This window comes from Puma concolor, chromosome B2 (genome assembly GCF_028749965.1).
Source record: "Puma concolor isolate L17-30 chromosome B2, mPumCon1.1.hap2, whole genome shotgun sequence".
Classification (NCBI taxonomy): Eukaryota; Metazoa; Chordata; class Mammalia; order Carnivora; family Felidae; genus Puma; species Puma concolor.
Window position 1 is genome coordinate 14,536,657 of NC_141671.1, and position 17,107 is coordinate 14,553,763.

Sequence of the window (17,107 nt, forward strand, 5' to 3'; positions counted from 1 at the left end):
CCTCCCTCCCTCTCTAAGTTTTTTTTTTTCCTTCCCCTCCCCCAGGGTCTTCTGTTAAGTTTCTCAGGATCCACCTAAGAGTGAAAACATATGGTATCTGTCTTTCTCTGTATGGCTTATTTCACTTAGCATCACACTCTCCAGTTCCATGCACGTTGCTACAAAAGGCCAGATTTCATCCTTTCTCATTGCCAAGTAGTATTCTATTGTGTATATGAAAATATGGAACGTTTCACGAATTTGCGTGTCATCCTTGCACAGGGGCCATGCTGATCTTCTCTTGTGTTGTTCCAAATTTAGTATATGTGCTGCCGAAGCTGGCACATAATTATTGTATATGTTGAGTAATAATGTGTGTACCACAGTTTGTTGATCTGTTCATCTGTCAACGGACATTTGAGTCACTTCTGCCTTTTGGCTGTTGTGAACAGTATTAGATCCCATGGGAGTTCTATCTTTAATTAAAAAAAATTTTTTTTCCCCACTGATTCATTTTTGAAAGACAGAATGTGAGCGGGGGAGGGGCAGAGAGAGAGAAAGACACAGAATCCAAAACAGGCTCCAGGCTCTGAGCTGTCAGCACAGAGCCCCGTGTGGGGCTGGAACCCACAGACCACAGGATCATGACCTGAGCTGAAGTCGGACGCTTGACCGACTGAGCCACCCAGGCGCCCCCTATCTTTAATTTTTCTGAGAAACCATCATACTAGTTTTCATAATGGCCCCACCATTCTGGCGTCCTTTTCACCTGGACTGTTTCCTCCTGACTAGCCTCCCAGATGGCATTGGTAGGAGCCTGGTGTGTGGATTGAGGCGGTGGCCATGTCAGGATGGAGGTCAGGACTCTACGTGGGCCTGTCTAGAGAATTTAGTCCCAGTGAGGCAGGTGGGCTGGAGACAAGGCAGTCATGGTGGGTATTTGGAGACGCCAATGAAGAGAGTGAGATTTGCCCAAAGACAAATAATGTGTGCTTTCATCTGGGGGGGGAGGCAAGGAGGTTCTTGACTGCCAGGTGTTTGGAGACCTAACACTTGTTCGCCCTATCGCCTCCAAATCTTTTTTCAGGCTTTAGGTATAAGACTTAGAATAATTATAGGACGGATGGTAAAGAAGAGGAAGGGAAATGACGGGAGATAAGATAATTGTGGAACCCACACACTTTTTTGCCTGGTCGATTGTGGGGACAAGGGTGCTATTTGAATGAAAAAGGTACTCCTTAGAAACAGAGGTGCTAGCTGGCTCTTAATGCGGGAAACACCCATGTATTGAATATTGAAGCAATTTTAAGTATTTCTGTGTTCTAAATCTTGATGCTTCATTGCTAGGGCCAGCCTAGCATTAGTATCCATTTGAAGGACGCAGTTTGTGGGTCATCAGGGTAAGGGCCTTCGGGACTGATTTAGGGGACTCATGGTTATTGCTACAAGAATATCCTACTCCTTTCAAATCCGTTAGCTTTGGCCTCCTCCTTTTTCATCGTGGAAAGAACTTTAGTCACAGTACACATTTTTTCTTAATTTTAAAACTAATATACAGCCACCACTGACCATGTTTAAAGTGAAAAAAATATTTACCCTATCCCAAAAGGTAACCATTGTTTAACAGTTCATTTCCTTTTCTTCCAGAATGTTCTGTATCCTTGAGGCACATACATACATACACACAAATACTTAAAGTCCACAGTTTAGCTTCTATTACTCAGAACCCAAACACTACTATTTCATACAAACATGCAGACAGTACGTTTACGCGACCCTTTGCCATTATAAACTGCTTTCGTATAGTGTTGAACCTCACCCCAGTGATTTAAAGTTGGTCTTATTCCCAATTAACAGAAAGGAGGCCAGAGAGACTAAGACGCTTGTCCAAATTTACACTACGTGTTGAAATGGGAGCTGGGACAGGAGCCCAGGTCTTCAAAGTAGGCTTTGTCCACCGATCTTTTCTTCCGGGTCACGGGGTCTGTCGTGATCATTGGCATCCAGCTACCACCTTGCAGAGAGGTTCCAAGACGCTGCCCACACGCCCTCTTCATCCACTTACTAATCTTGATCTCTCCGTGGGTGTCGATTTGCGAAAGACTTGATTTTATTTTGGGGGGGTACCATGAACTCATTTCAAGAGAAATGAAATATAATAAGAATTGAGGCTATCGGAAGAGGCCAAGTGGTAATACAATCTTACAGAAGACAACTTTTAGCCAGGAAAATATTTTTAGTATTCATGGGTGTGTTGGCAACAGCTCATTTGTAAAGTTGCTTTGATAATGTATGTGGCTCGAACCTTTTATACACACACACACACACACACACACACATATATATGTAGGGATTTGTAAGAAGGAAAATGGGGTAATCTTGCTCAGCTAAGTTTCAGGCCAAATGGGAAAGAGGTCTCGATCTGCCTGTTTGATATAGAACAATAACTATTTCTTTTCTGCTGCATTTATTATTTTTAAGTACGTAAGTGAATGAGGCACCATTTACCTAACGACATGTTGTCTCACCTAGTACACGCTGGGAACACGGCCATAGATGTCGAGCAGCGACAGAAGTGCTTCTGGGATTTTAGAGGGGGATTCTCTTAACTTTTTAATTTCACCATAGCTGGGCAGGGAATTATGGATGGCTCATGTTTTATCTCCTTTTGTTGTCAAATGTTCATAGTTTGCAAAACTAAAAGTGATGGGCTTTGTGTCCTTTATTTGCTACTCCCTGTGAGCAAGGTTGAGACAGAGAAAGAAGGTTCAGGAACGGCCATGTTGGTGGAGAATAGTACTACTGGCAACTGATAAATAGACAGGAGGGGGAAAAATATTCACTACTTCAGTTCTGTCCTGCTTAGGACTAGATCCAGTTTTATAGGGGCCAGCAATGTAACAGTGGCATAAGAAAAGATAAAAGTTAATTTCTCTGTCGCATAAGAGCTGTTCAGAGTGGGCAGTCCAGGGCTGGTATGGTTCCTCTATGAGGTTTGCAGGTACAGTGTTTCCCTCTAGTTCATTTGTCTGTCATTCTTAGGATGCAGTTTTTGTCTTTATGGTCTTCATGATCCAAGGTGGTTGCTAGAGCTCCAGCCATCATACCTGTGCTCCTTTTATTTATTTTTTTTTTTTAATTTTTTTTTTCAACGTTTATTTATTTTTGGGACAGAGAGAGACAGAGCATGAACGGGGGAGGGGCAGAGAGAGAGGGAGACACAGAATCGGAAACAGGCTCCAGGCTCTGAGCCATCAGCCCAGAGCCCGACGCGGGGCTCGAACTCACTGGACCGCGAGATCGTGACCTGGCTGAAGTCGGACGCTTAACCGACTGCGCCACCCAGGCGCCCCACCTGTGCTCCTTTTAAAGAGGAGGAACTTCCCAGAAATTCTACGTAATATTTCTGCTTATGTTTCATTGTCTAAAACCTAGTCACCTGTTCACACTTAGCTGCAAGGTGGGCGGGGGGATATAGTATTTATTATGGGTGGCAATAGACTGGCATAAAAATTGGGGTTCTGGTACTGAAAAGTGGAGAGATCGATATTGAGAGGAACATAGCATCCTCTGACACAGGCCCCCCATTTTGTTCCCCAAATACCCACCCCTACCGTTCTCTTAACCTTCCTGTTCCCTGGGTCGTGGCGATAATGACTGGAGCTTCAGAGCCGTCTTGGACCAAGATGTAAACTTGGGAACGAAAGCCACACACAGTAGAGCAGGCACATGGGAGCTGTGGACAGAGTCCCTCTAGACGTCTGTGTGCAAGAGAAATACACACCTGTTTTGATTAAGTCCTTTTTGTTAGGGTATCGATGGAGGCAGCCGAGCTTCGTGTTAACCGATACAAGTATAACGTCAACTTACCGAATAGCTTTCTTTTTAAGATTGGGTCTTGCTTGGCCTGTTAGCGGAGGCGGACTGACCATCCGCTTATCCGTCTTAAGCCCACTATGTAGCAGCACGCGGTGCCCATAGAAGGCTAACGTGGTAGTCACAGGAACTCCCATTCCAGTGAGGGACACACAAATCAATACCGTAAAGGGACTCCCGTTAGTTTAGTAGAAATCTGTATAGATCTGGAGCCCAGAGCCATCTACAATATTCTCTGCTGCCATCTTTAGACTGAAGAAACAAAAAAAAACTTTTATAAGTGAATTTGGGGTGTTGACTGTCGCATATTTTTCTTTATCATTATATTATATTATATTTTTCTTTATCATTAACTAAAAACTGTCATCATATTAATCACCCAGAATTATCGCCCAGATACACAAAATTTGTGTGTGTGTGTTTTTTCTTATATCAGAGGATGATGTTATCAGGTCAAACGCTAATTTTCTCTTGAGAAGCTTTCGGTATAATTGGAGCGGAATATCCTTACGTGAAACTGAAGACAGATTGGCTACTTACCACCTGCTCATGAGGTGCTCAAGAGCATTTTCGTGAGAAGAAGTGTACTTTTCACATTAGCTTTTTTTTTTTTTAAGTTTATTTATTTAGTTTTGAGAGAAAGAGAATGAGTGAGAGAGGGAGAGAGAGGCTGAGAATCCCAAGCGGGCTCCACACTGTCAGCGCAGAGCCCAACGGGGGGCTTGAACTCACAAACCCTGAATGAGACCGTGACCTTGAGCCGAAACCAAGAGTTGGACGCTTAACTGACTGAGCCACCCAGGCACCCCTCCACGTTAGTTTTTCGAGTAAGCCGAATCCCTATTTAGTTATTACTGTTGGCATTACAACAACCATCGCAGCACCTTCCAAACAGGTATCACCTGATTTGATTTTCCATAGCAACCGCTATTTTATAGGCAAGGCAACCGAAGCTGATAGGATCTAGGCGACTTGCCCAAGTTCACGCCGCCGGTAAACAGCAGAGTCAGGATTTGAATCCAGGTCCGGGACCCTTCTTCGGTACTCCCTTCCTGCGCTGATCACAACCTGGCCACGGAAATTGAGCCGTGAAAGAACGGAAGCAGGTGGAAGTTTTGAGGAAGCCGAAGGGGAAAAGAGGTTAAGCTCTTTTGGACTCTTCCTGCTCGGCTAGAAACACATTGCCGCGGTTATCAGGTAATTGAAGTGTCAACGTGACGCTGTCGAAAGGGCTGAATGGATTTGTTCCCGTTGGCCTCTGTGGGGCTGCACAATTGCGGTGTTTTAGGTGAAGAAACTGTCCGGCTGCCGTGGGAGTTCCCCTTTAGAAGCAACCCCACGAACGTGCAAAATCAATGTCACCAGAGTTTTGGCTTCTGCTATTGCCTCCGATGCTGTTTTCACATTAAAGAGACATTGGTCATTTGCCAGGACTGAGACCCGGAAGCATAATGGAGGCACCGCCCGCCCCCCCCCCCCCCCAGCTCTGTTGCACAAACATCTGCACGCTCTGCTTCCCTGGTGTGTTTTCGTTGCACAGCCAAGGTCACCCGGGGGGTCTCCCCCTGTCCTTTGACATTCGTGAACTATCGCTTGCACTCCTGATGAGCTCAAAGAGCAAACCTCTGGGTGCCTGGGTGGCTCAGTCGGTTAAGTGTCCAACTTTGGCTCAGGTCGTGATCTCGTGGTTCACGAGTTCGAGCCCCGCGTGGGGTTCTGTGCTGACAGCTCGGAGCCTGGAGCCTGCTTCCGATTCTGTGTCTCCCTCTCTCTCTGCCCCTCCCCCATTCATGCTCTGTCTCTCTCTGTCTCAAAAAATAAATAAACGTTAAAAAAAAAAAAGAGCAAACCTCCATCGTCTCCCCCATGTTGGTGGTGAAGAACGCTAGCCTACCTTGGCTTCATTTTTTTACCTCTCTCCTCCCGGACCCCTTTTCTTTTTCTTCCTCTTGATTTGCGTCCTTCTTCCTGCAGGGACTACCCACCCCCTGTGTAACGGTCTCTCCACAGCCCTGGTATGCGCCCCCCTCTCTGCTCACCCTACCTCAAAGCTCACGCTTTTCAGCTAGAGACATGGTGAGCTATATAGAAAAGGTGTCCGGTGGTCCTCTGGATTTTCAGCGTCATAACCCCTGATCTCGGTTCACCTGCCCAGACAGGTGGAAAGAAGTAAGCCCAAGCCCTTGTCTTCCCAGTGATCAAGTAAGTTTTGGTGTTGGTTAGTGGGATATGCACCTTTGATCCATTTTCATTTCGATTTCTGGGACACTCCTCTTCCAGAGACTAAGGTCTCTCACTCATAGAAGCTTAGCGGACAGGTGACTTGATATAACGTGTATTTGATACAACAGATCCTAGAGGTCATGTCTCACAGACACTTAGAAAGAGTTGTCTTCTAATTGTTCGTTGAGAAGGTAGGAGTGGTGTTATAATCTCTATCACAATGGGAGGCAGTCAAGAAATCTTTCAGTAAAGGGGAGGCCTGGGTGGCTCAGTCAGTTAAGCGTCTGAACTTTAAAAAAAATTTTTTTTTGAAATGTTTTTACTTATTTTTGAGAGAGACAGAGAGACAGAGAGAGAGAGAGAGAGACAGAGAGAGAGAGAGAGACAGAGAGAGAGAGAGAGACAGAGAGAGAGAGAGAGAGAGAGAGAGAGAGAGAGAGAGAGAGAGCATGAGTGGGGGAGGGGCAGAGAGAGAGAGAGAGAGAGAGAGAGAGACACAGATCTGAAGCAGGCTCCAGGCTCTGAGCTGTCAGCAAAGAGCCAGATGTGGGACTCAAACTCGTGAACTGCAAGATCATGCCCTGAGTCGAAGTCGGACGCTTGACTGACTGAGTCACCCAGGCGCCCCACATCTGACTCTTGATTTTGGCTCAAGTCATGATCTCAGGGTTTGTGAGTTTGAGCCCCTCATTGGGCTCTGTGCTGACAGTGTGGAGCTGCTTTTCTCCTCTCAGTCGGTTGAGCATCTGACTTCGGTTCAGGTTCACGGTTTGTGAGTTCGAGCCCCTCATCGGGCTCTGTGCTGACAGCTGGGAGCCTGGAGCCTGCTTTGAATTCTGTGTCTCCCTCTCTTTCTGCTTCTCCCCAACTCATGCGCTCTCTCTCTGTCTCCCTCTCTCTCTCTCTCTCTCTGTCTCTCAAAAATAAATAAATAAGCATTAACAAAAGGAGAAAACTTTTAGTAAAAATGTGATAGCCATCTACCTTTCTCCCCCTCTCCCTTTGGAGATATTTTAGAAAATGTCCCCCTCTCCTCATTGCCCTAAGAAGGTTCTTGAATAAATGTTGTATGGGGATTAGCCTGTGCCCTGGAGAATCTCCTCAGATCCCATGACTTTCCACTCTTAGTGTTGAAAATACGTTTTTTACATAATATTTTGAACAATATCCTATTAAAAAATGGCAGATGTTCACTTTTAGGGAATTAGGAAGTATATTAAACAACACAAAATAGTAATCATCCATAATGATGATAAACTTGTCATGTTTTATCATTTCCTTTGTTTAAAGGGTAATAGGGCCTTTATTGGGTATTACACAATTGTTATTGTCATTGGACATTATGAAAATTTGGTGAGTGCATTTTAAGAAAGGCAGAGGTGTCTTGGTTCCCTTCAAGGTGCTGGAATCTTCTATGAGTCAGTTAACAGTAGCAGTTATTCTTTGTGTTCACTTGTCTGATGTCAACAATTCTAATGGTAGGCATCTTAGGGTGTCTGAGAAGTCTGTGTTCTCAACCACGGTGTCCACACTGCACGTAAGAAGGAATGTGTTAAAAAGAGTTGAAATAGTAAAGGTTTGAATAATTTACTTTGTTGATACATTATAACGCATTCCAGAAAGAGCCCCCAGAAGGGTGTTGTTCTTAGGTTCTTGAATTCTGATATCCTTTCCTGAGTGGGAGAGAAATGGGTAGGTATGCATCTGGGCCGTGGGCATGCTTATGGGGCCATATTGGTGTGAGCATCATCTGGGTTGGGAAGTAGGTCAGAAGAAACCTAGAGGCTTGCGGTCACAAGTCGTGCCTGTGCTACCCACAGAGGATATGGTTGTTTTCCGCTGGACGGAGACCCATTAGACCACTCCAGTTACTGGTGAGTAGGGAAAGTGGATGATGGTAGAGGATGGGGTCTGTATACTGTAATCCCCCATCATAATATGAGTTTCTGAGGTGGAGACTCCAGTGAGATTATTATTATGTATTTAAATGCCACATAAAGTGAACCTCTATAAGCTATATTCAGACATAGGTTATTAACCGAGTCAGAAATTTTCAGCAAGAAAGCAGAGAAGAAAGGCCTCCATCGGAGAAAATAGCTAAAGTCTGCCCTTTTGGTATAGGTAGCCATTTTTGATGGGAGGAAAAGGCTGCCATGTTTTTCCTGAGGCATCGTCTGCACTCAGCAGAAAGGGTCACCCCTGCAGATTCTTTTCCTCACTCCATAGCTTTCATTGATTGGTTCTCTTGCTCTCTGAGTGTTACAGAATCACCTCGTCCATAGATTTTTTTGTGTGTGGAGAATCGCGATGGTAGAAATAGAACTGGGCCATTTGTACTTCACTCGCGGACTTTCAAGCTTGACCCTTCCACAGTTGATCTGAATCAACACCCGATAGTCCCATGGCTCTGTGGTTGGGGCCACTGAGGCGGGATGGCTGCCTGGGTCTCGGGAGAGGTAAACTCACAGCTCTTGTTTTTACCTCAAGGTCTTTCTCAGCTTTCTTTCCACGGGCCCAGGCAGTTGTTGTTCTGTTTCCAACTGTCCCTTGTAGTTGGCTTGTCAACCTGGAAGCAGAAAGTTGAAGGTCTCATGCTCGGGCGTATATTAATAAACATATATTAAGTTTATTTATTTGCTTTGAGGTGGGGGAGGGGCGGAGAGGGAGAGAGAGAATCCCACGCAGGTCCCCCCCCCCCCCCCGCCTGTCAGTGCAGAGCCCAACGTGGGGCTCGAACTCACGAACCGTGAGATCATGACCGGAGCCGAGACCTAGAGTCGGACCCTTAACCGACTGAGCCACCCAGGCACCCGTTGGGCATATATTTTTATATAGTGTTTATTTTTGTGTAACGCCATATGAGGAATTAAGGAAACCAGGCTAATGTCCCGGGCATAATGTAGAGGGCTGGGCTGGAAGGAAATCACTCTTGGGGGTCGCCTCTGTGCTAGCGGCTGCGAACGCCAGGTTATGCATCTGAGGAAGACGGACCTCTGACCCCAAGGGCAAGGGGTGGGGGGCCTGGTGAGCGCGGAGCAGAGAAGGCCTCCGAACCTCTGAGGCGTTGGGGGTTTGTCCCGCACCCGGGGATTAAGTAAGCAGGCAGGGAACACTGAGGCCTGCTGAGGCCATGTGGGGAGCATGGTGCTTCCTCTCGTTCCCAAGGGCCTTGACTGGCCTTGTGGGACAGCCTCTCTGTTGCCCTGCGTCAACTGCCACTACCCCCTGCCTCCTGTTTCACACTACGCGATTCCTGCTTCGGCCTGTGCCCCCCAGGGTTCTGCTCGCCGGCTGCTTCCTGTGACGTCTCTCAGATTCATTGCGGCTACACCGGCCGCTTCAGCCGCTGCCCTTGGCGGAGTCTGACTCTCATCACCCGGCCCGAGAGAAGGTCTCCGGGGGCCTGGTTGGTTTCCACACCACGTGGACATTGCCTTGTCCTGCCCCATCTCGTCAGGGGCCACCGGCCCACTCTTGCTGGACTCAGGGGCTGCTCCTCATGTCAGATGAGGCGGTGGAGGCTGCTAGACGTTCGTGAGCTTTGCATGAAGCGTCGCCTGAGGTGAGCCCATTCTTCAGAGAAAGGCTACGGGCCTTTCTCGGAAAGAGGAGACGTCGGTGAGGGGCACTTGTGTCTGTACATCTTTGCGCAATGGAGGGAAGAAGATTAAACTTTCTGGGGGAAGCTCTCGAGAGGCTGGGTGCTGGGTCTGAGGAGGGAAAGGAGGATTCCCCCTCCTCCAGATTAGGGGGTGGCCAAGAGGAACTCAAGAGCACGTATCATGGATACGTGCCTGATGCGAATCCTCCCTCTGTCCCCCTGTCTCTAGTCCCTATTAACGGCTTTGCAGGAGTGGTGTTGGACACGGGGTGTGGGAGGGTCGCCGTGTGACGCAGCCCAGAAATGGTACGTGAAGGTGTGGGAACCAGAAGCAGCAGCTGAAATCGCAGCAAAGACTTTGGACATTCGGTGGCCTGGAATTGGATGGGGTGAGCCAGAGTTTGCCCACATCTCCGAGGGACCGGGAGGTCTTACTCAACCTCTAGATGCCACATTAAAGGCAGTGTCTGGATGCAAAGACGTCCTCAGACACCAGACGAATGCGAATGCATGTTTGGTCCCAACGGCTGAGCGCGAAGAAGAGCCAGGAGGCCAGAGTAGAGGGGGCCGAGATGCCACCCCCACAGTGGACAGGGGCAGAGCCGAGAGGGCTCCGCTTTTTGTCTAACGATGGCCTGGCCAGTGGGTGGAAGGCATTGTTCCGGGACACTTGCGTGATTGGGAAGAGGAAGCTAGAATGGCACAGAGAGCTTCAGACACCCCGTCTTAACACGTGACCCTTCCTAGCCTCGCTGGTTCCGGTAAACGTGATCACGTCCCTAAGAAAAGCGCGCTGCAGGCCTGCTCGCCTTCCTTCCTCTCTTCCACCTCAGTGGGTCCCCTGACTTTCCCCCCGGATCTGTGAAGGACAGACCCCTCCTCAGAGAAGGCTCTGTTCAAACCAGCCTGGAGACAGGCCATGAAAAACGAGTGAATGAACACAAGAAGGTAAGCTGCTGAGCGGATTTTTGAGACCGTATTGGTGTTGGTCACCTGCCTCCTTTGGCTGTAATAGAAGTCATGCAGCTTAAAAACTCTGACTGCTGATTTGAAAATTTACCCCATGCAGTGATGGATAATAGAAGCTTTCAGGGATGAATAAAAAAAGAGGGGGAGGGGATGGCCGGCAAGCGGCTGGGGAAACATATGTGGATACGTTCGGATGCTGAAAAGGAGGATGATTAAAGCTGCACCTGTTCACCTCCACCCGAGCGGTGCTCAGATGTCCGGATCTCCCACGTCCGTGGTACAGGTGGGGAAACAGAGACACGGGGAAGGAGAGGAGGCTCGCAAACTCTCAAGCCCACCTTGCTACCATTATTCAAAGACGTGCAGGGACCAGGTCACCGCTCGTGGCTTATCTCGAACCGACCATTAGCAGAAAAATGAGGCCTGGCCGTTCCCATAGATGTGTGTGGGTTTCCTCCTGCACTTGTCGTAGCCATTTGGTCCTAGGAAGAGGTTGCCGTGGACAACGGGCCACTTAAAAAGCTGAATGAGGCACGAGTTAAAGAAGAAGAAGCAAAAAGATTCTGCCTGACAGGGGCACGCCCCAGAGAGGGAAGGCACTGCCTTCAGTTTTCCCTGTGAGCCTTTGCAGCAGGGTCTGTCTGTCCCCTGGAGTCAGTCGTTCATCAGATTAGAGCCTTTTCAAGGTCCTTGGCTTTATTAAAGATTTGCTTAGGGACTGCTCAGTGGTTCGGATTTTAACAGAAGGTGTTAGGCGGGACTTGACTTTGTGTCTGTCGAGCTGGAGGCTGAGATGAGGGCCGTGGCTTGTCCTGTTTTTTCTGTTGTCCAGGAAGGAAAGAAGAAAGGAATGAAGGAAGGAAGGAGGGAGGGAGGAAGAAAGCAGGGAGGAAGAGAGGGAGAAGGAAAGGAAGGGAGGGTGGGAGGGAGAAAGGAAGGAAGTTACCCTAAGTATCATGCATGGTCGATTCTTGGAGAAGCCATCTAAGAGTCAGCCCTGGACTTAGCAGACTGAGGGGAATTTGTAATCTAGAAGAGTGAGTTCTACAACACAGAGTCAACACTCTAGGAAAACTTTCATAAATACTGATGTTTAGGTCTCATTCCCAGAAATTCTGCTTCAACCGGTGGGTTAGTTTCCTAAGGCAGCCATAACAAAATTTACCACAGACGGCGGGGCGGGGGGGACTCAGGCAACAGAAACTTATTGCCTCACAGCTCTGGAGGCTGGAAGTCAGAGAGCAAAGTGTGGGCAGGGTGGGTTTCTCCACAGCAGGCTGCTCCCCGGGTCCCCAGATGGTCTGCCTTCTGTACGTGTCGGTGTCCTAATCCCTTCTTCGTATAGGGATACCAGTCATGTGGGATTCGGGCTCATCCTAATGACCTCATTTTCCCTGAACGAACCTCTTTAAAGACCCCACCTCACAGAGGGTCCCATTCTGAAGGCCTGGGGGTTAGGGGCCCCACGGTGCTGGAGCGGAGCGTGCGTGCAGAATCGCTGCTGAAGCCGAGGATCCCTGTTTCCGATGGATCCTGCCTAGCATCCGGGAACAGCTGTTTGGAATATAATCCCTGGACGGCAGAACGTTTCGCGTTGTGTCAGTGTTGGGAATGCGTGTGGAAAAAGGCCGCTGTAAGCTGAGCGACGTGATGAGCTCTTGATCCCAAATGAAGGGGACCCTGGAGAAACTTCGTGGAACAGGGCCTTCTCACTGACCTGGGGGGGGGGGTGGGGGGGGGCTGTTTTGCTCCATTGGAGGAAAGTAACCTCCATTGGAGGAGAGTCAGTTCGTTTTCCTCCACTGCTGGACTCTCTGAGCCTTGCCATCTGTGGTTTGGTTTCCTGACCTGATCTACCCCCTGGGAAGGGAGTGCCCCGTGCAGGCAGCTGGTCTCAGCTCTCGGGCGAGGGCTGCGGCCCAACCTTACATAACCCTGCGTCTGAACTCTGGGGAAGGAACAGCTCGCCTCCTGTGAGCATGCTCAGTGAGGGGTGACCAACTAAGAGGAGGATGGTGACTGGTGTGCGGGGGGGGGGGGGGGGGGGGGGGTGGAGAGTTGTGGGGAGGCGGCCCTAACCGTGACTCATCTCTAGCTCTCCCAGCTCACGACAGGCCCACGCTGCTGTCTCCGTAGCTCGTCCCGCGGCAAGGATTCTGTCCCTACAAGCTCAGTTCTGATGTTTGAGAGAATTGCCTTTTTTTGTAAGCATCCTCTCGTGAATCCGTCTTTTCTCTTTGTTTCTCTCGGATGGTTGTTGTCTGGCATCTCCTTTTGCATCCTGGCCAGGTATTCGTGAGGGAGGGGAAACCGTGGTCCCCCCCTCGTCCCCACTTAACATCGGAAGGCACTCACGTTCCCCTTTTGACCTCCCTCGTCCTTAGTTTTCTCGCGGAGCGGGACACATTTGGCTGCTGCCCCCTTCTCCGGCTTAGAACCCGCGGGTTGGGAGCTTCCCTGGTCTCACCGCGTCGAATCCTCGCACGGGACCAATGCAGTCGGTGTGGTTCTCATCATCCCCATTTCTCAGATGCGGAATCAAGGCGCGGAGTGGAGAGCAGCTGCCCGGGAAGGCCCAGGGCTGGTGGAGTTGGACTCAGGTCTACGACATCCTGACTCCACATCCCATCCCCAGCCACTGTGTGTGGTGAGTCACGTCGACATGGCCAGGGCCGATCTCATCCGAGCAGGTGGCTTTAAAAATCCCTCCCTGCACTACGGGAGCCTCACATGCACGCCTTAACTTAGACCCCTTCCCAAGCTCCGGACTCGGGCGCCCAACTGCCCACAGCGTCGTCACGCGGCCTTCTCACAGGCGCCTCGAACCAGTCTTGCTCCACTCAGAGCTCGAGTTATTGAGGCCAGGATGTGGGAGTCACCTTGACTGCCCTCTTTCTCTCACAGCCCACATGCAAATCCTCGGCAAATCCCGTGGGGCTGAGGGTACCCAGAATCTAACCACTTCTTCCCGCCTCCGCTGCCGTGGCCCTTCTGCCATCTTTTCTCAACACAGCCGCCACAGTGACTCAGCTTATGTCACTCTCTTGCTCAAAATTCCCTGATGTCCTCCTGTCTTGTTCAGAGGGTGTCAGTTGCTAAGTTATTGCTGCTCGGCTCTAAACCCGTGCTTCTATACTGGATTTTCCGGGACTGGAGCCGGGCCCCTGGAAAACACCTTTCTCCTGGGTCTGCCTGTGCCCAGTAGGGGGCGCCGGAGGGGGGGGGTGCCACACCCCCTCGGGGAAAGAGAGGGGTCTCGCTGTTTCCTGTTTTGTTTTCTGTGGGTTTCCGGTCAAGCGCAGCCCTCGAGGGGCACGGCGGCCCCAGTGCCTGACCCTGGCCGTGGCGGCTCCTTCCTGTAGCCACAGTTAAGTCGATTTGGCAACCGCTCCCCAAGCTCAAGAGCAGTCTCATTGTGCTCCCTCTGGGACACCGGAGCCAGCTGCCGCTGTCCCTTCTTCAGCGGTCTGAGCTCCAGCCTCATGGGACCCTCTTCTGAGCTTCTGAACGTTAATAATTTACCCTTGGTTGCCCCAGCCCTAGGTGTGGAGACAGCTTCCTGCATTTGCTATCTCTTTTACCCTTTCAGTCGCCCGGTTAATGACTTTATTCCTCATTAACATTTCTTTATATTAAATTAGCTCTGTTGAAATAACTGGGGTGGCTTCTGTCTCCCCACCGGCCCTACTGATATGCTGAGTCAAAGCCAAAACCCTTAAAGTGGCTTGTCAGGTCTTCTATGAGCTGGCTTCCTGCCCTCTCTCCTGTCTCAGCAACTCCCACTTTGCTCTGCTTTTCTCCTTCTCTTCTAGCCCCTCTGGCCCCTTGCTACTCTGCAAGCACAGAAATCCTTCTCGGGCCTCAGGGTCCCACCCTTTCTGACCCCTTTCCTGAAAACCTCTCTCTACAATCTGCGTGGCTTTTTCCACACCTCCTTAGGGCCTGTCTCTCTGAACTATCACCTCTTCAGAGTCCTTCCCTGACCGTCCTGCATGGTCCACGTTCCCCGCCCCTGGGCGATTCCTATCCTTTTTGATCTGCCCTGTTCTTCCCCACGGCACCCGTCACCTTCCGATAGTCATTGTATTTACAGGTGTCTTTGTTAACTGCCTATCTCGTCTTGACAGAATATAAGATCCGGGAGGACAGAGACTTTTCCTGCTTCAGTGGTTGCTACCTTCCAGACTTTAGAACACGTGCCTCCCACATACTGAATGCTTGATAAATATTTACTGAATGAAAGAATGAATTGAAGTTCTAGACTCTCAGGACTTAACTAAGATGCCCCAAGCCTAGGTGGCGCTGTTCTCACGCATCAGGGAGGATCCTGAAAAGGGTACTGGCTTTGTAGGAAAATGAATACATCACTTATCTCCACGATAAGTGATGGGGGCGGGCGGGGGGGGGGGGGTGCGGACGCAAGATTGACAATGTCAACACTCTGGTGTGCATGGGCTTGGGATGTACTTTTGAAAAGTGAGTTGTATTTTTCCTCTCGTTTCTCCCAGGGACCACTGCTAGCCCTGGGGAGGAAAGAAAATAACAAATAAACACTGTAACAAAATTCAGAAGCTGCTGAGACTACGGTATCTCAACGTAACTCTTAACTTCCATTCTGACTGGCTTTTGAACTGATGGACCTTGTGGGGGCTGACTTTCTAAGAATACTATCCTGAGAACTTTATAGAACATTCTAAGCAGTTACGGCCTTCCCCTGAGCTTAGCTCATAATAAAGGAGCCTGGGAATGTTGGTTGTTGGCTTTCTGTTGTCATCTGTGTATAGACTGTGTCTGTGAGGGTTTGGTTGGCTGTGTGGATTGCCACGCCCCACTTCCAAGATGGGGCCTGGGTCCCTAATTCAGGAGGGCTAACGACATTTTCAGACCAAGAAGAGGCAAGAGAATTTCTTAACGTGAGCAATTAGGGGAGACCCAACTTCCTGTGTCTGAAGGTTGAGTTGGCCCTACACCCGGCACATTATAGGTTACTCCCTGCCCCGCTGGATTGTGGGTAAGCTCCCTGGATTACAATGGCAGCTGCTTGGTTCTCACCGCTGTGATTCATCCGTTCAGTCTTGTTTGCCTTGGATTTCAGCCACCCGTGTTTCAGAAGGTGCTGAGCTGGCCACCGTTCTTGGCCCCAGAACACAGGTGTGACTGGTGCCATGTCAAATGGAGTGGCACTTATGGCTGTCGATCTGAAAGGAAGCTGAACACACTGGCTTTCATCAGGTCAGCTTTGCTTGGCCACATGCAACTTTCCACTTGGGCAAACGAAGCCTGAATTCTTGATTCAGACACACTCTTTCAAGGTGTTGTATTTCTGGGTTTGGATAACTAAACAAGGCCACCCTGTGAAGCTGGGTACTGTCTCCACTGTCACCGAACTTGGTGTCCCGTGACAAGAGATTCTTAAGCACATAAAACCCCTTACCCCAAGGGTTTAGATTTTGCTCAGTTTTGGCTCCAGATTTGGTTCAGCTTGGTACCACCAGAGCCTCAGTTTACTGGGCCATATTGGAAACAAAAAATCTGATTTATGTTTTAACTTTTGCCACGTAGGATGAGTTAAGCACTTCAAAATATGTAGCACTGTGCCGGGTACTATGGGGAATACGAAACCAAAGACTCGGTTACCGTCCTGAGGAAACTCCCAAACCGTCAAGAACAATGGAAGGTACACGCCCTCACAGACATAAGAAAACGAGAATATACTTAAACATTAAAATGTTTGTATAGCCTGGAGTGCTTTAGACGCTCAGAGACGGAGCAGGTAATTGTGGACCTGTGTTTGCTGGAGAAGGCTTCATTGGAATTTGAAGTGGCCTTGAGTAAAGAGTGTGGATTTCGACTGACAGGGGAAGGGGAAAGGACCCTAAAGTCAAGGGCAGCCTGAGCTGGGGCTTTGTGGCACGAATATGCATGGCGTCCATGGTGTTTTGCAAGGGGATGAGCTCTCTCCAAGGGAGTTATTAGAAAGAAATATGAGCAGATGCCAAAGGACAGAGCATTGGAGGACACCCAATCTGGTTGGGTAGATGGGCCATGTGCACAAAAAAAGAGAAGTCAGGCTGTTTGTGCAATTTAAAATATTACAAGAGGATTCCAAGGAAAAACGATAAGAAATACTTGGCACCTGGACCCTAAAAGCCAAATAAGAGGTGTGCTTCAGGACTTCAGGAGAGGGGGGAAACCCCGAGGACAAGCTTTGTAGAGGAGAGTTGAAGGGGGATAAGTCTTAGGAAGGGGGAGAGGCAGGAGAAAAGGGTATATGTTGGATGAGGGGGGCTCCAAGGCAAAGTTGACCCCAGAAGGTCTCCAGCTACTTGGTGAAGAAGGAGATGGGCATTTGGCCAGGACTGGGGGCTACAGACAAGAAGGTCTGTAACTGTTATACTGAGTAAAGAAGCGGGGAGCGGACAAAGGACAAATCCTGGGACTGCTAAGCACCGGTCAACG

At 49.3% G+C, this 17,107-nt stretch overlaps 1 long non-coding RNA gene and 1 other non-coding gene across 2 annotated transcripts; one reads left to right on the forward strand and one right to left on the reverse strand.

Moving 5' to 3' along the window:
- Positions 1-216: 216 nt before the first annotated feature.
- LOC112853808 (U6 spliceosomal RNA) lies at positions 217-324 on the reverse strand. Its single transcript, XR_003222935.2, has one exon. It is a non-coding gene; the product is annotated as a U6 spliceosomal RNA (small nuclear RNA).
- Positions 325-14,739: 14,415 nt separating this feature from the next.
- Positions 14,740-15,395, forward strand: LOC147580747 (uncharacterized). The gene is made up of 2 exons (XR_015250765.1): positions 14,740-14,984; positions 15,157-15,395. It is a non-coding gene; the product is annotated as an uncharacterized LOC147580747 (long non-coding RNA).
- The last annotated feature ends 1,712 nt before the right edge of the window (positions 15,396-17,107 follow it).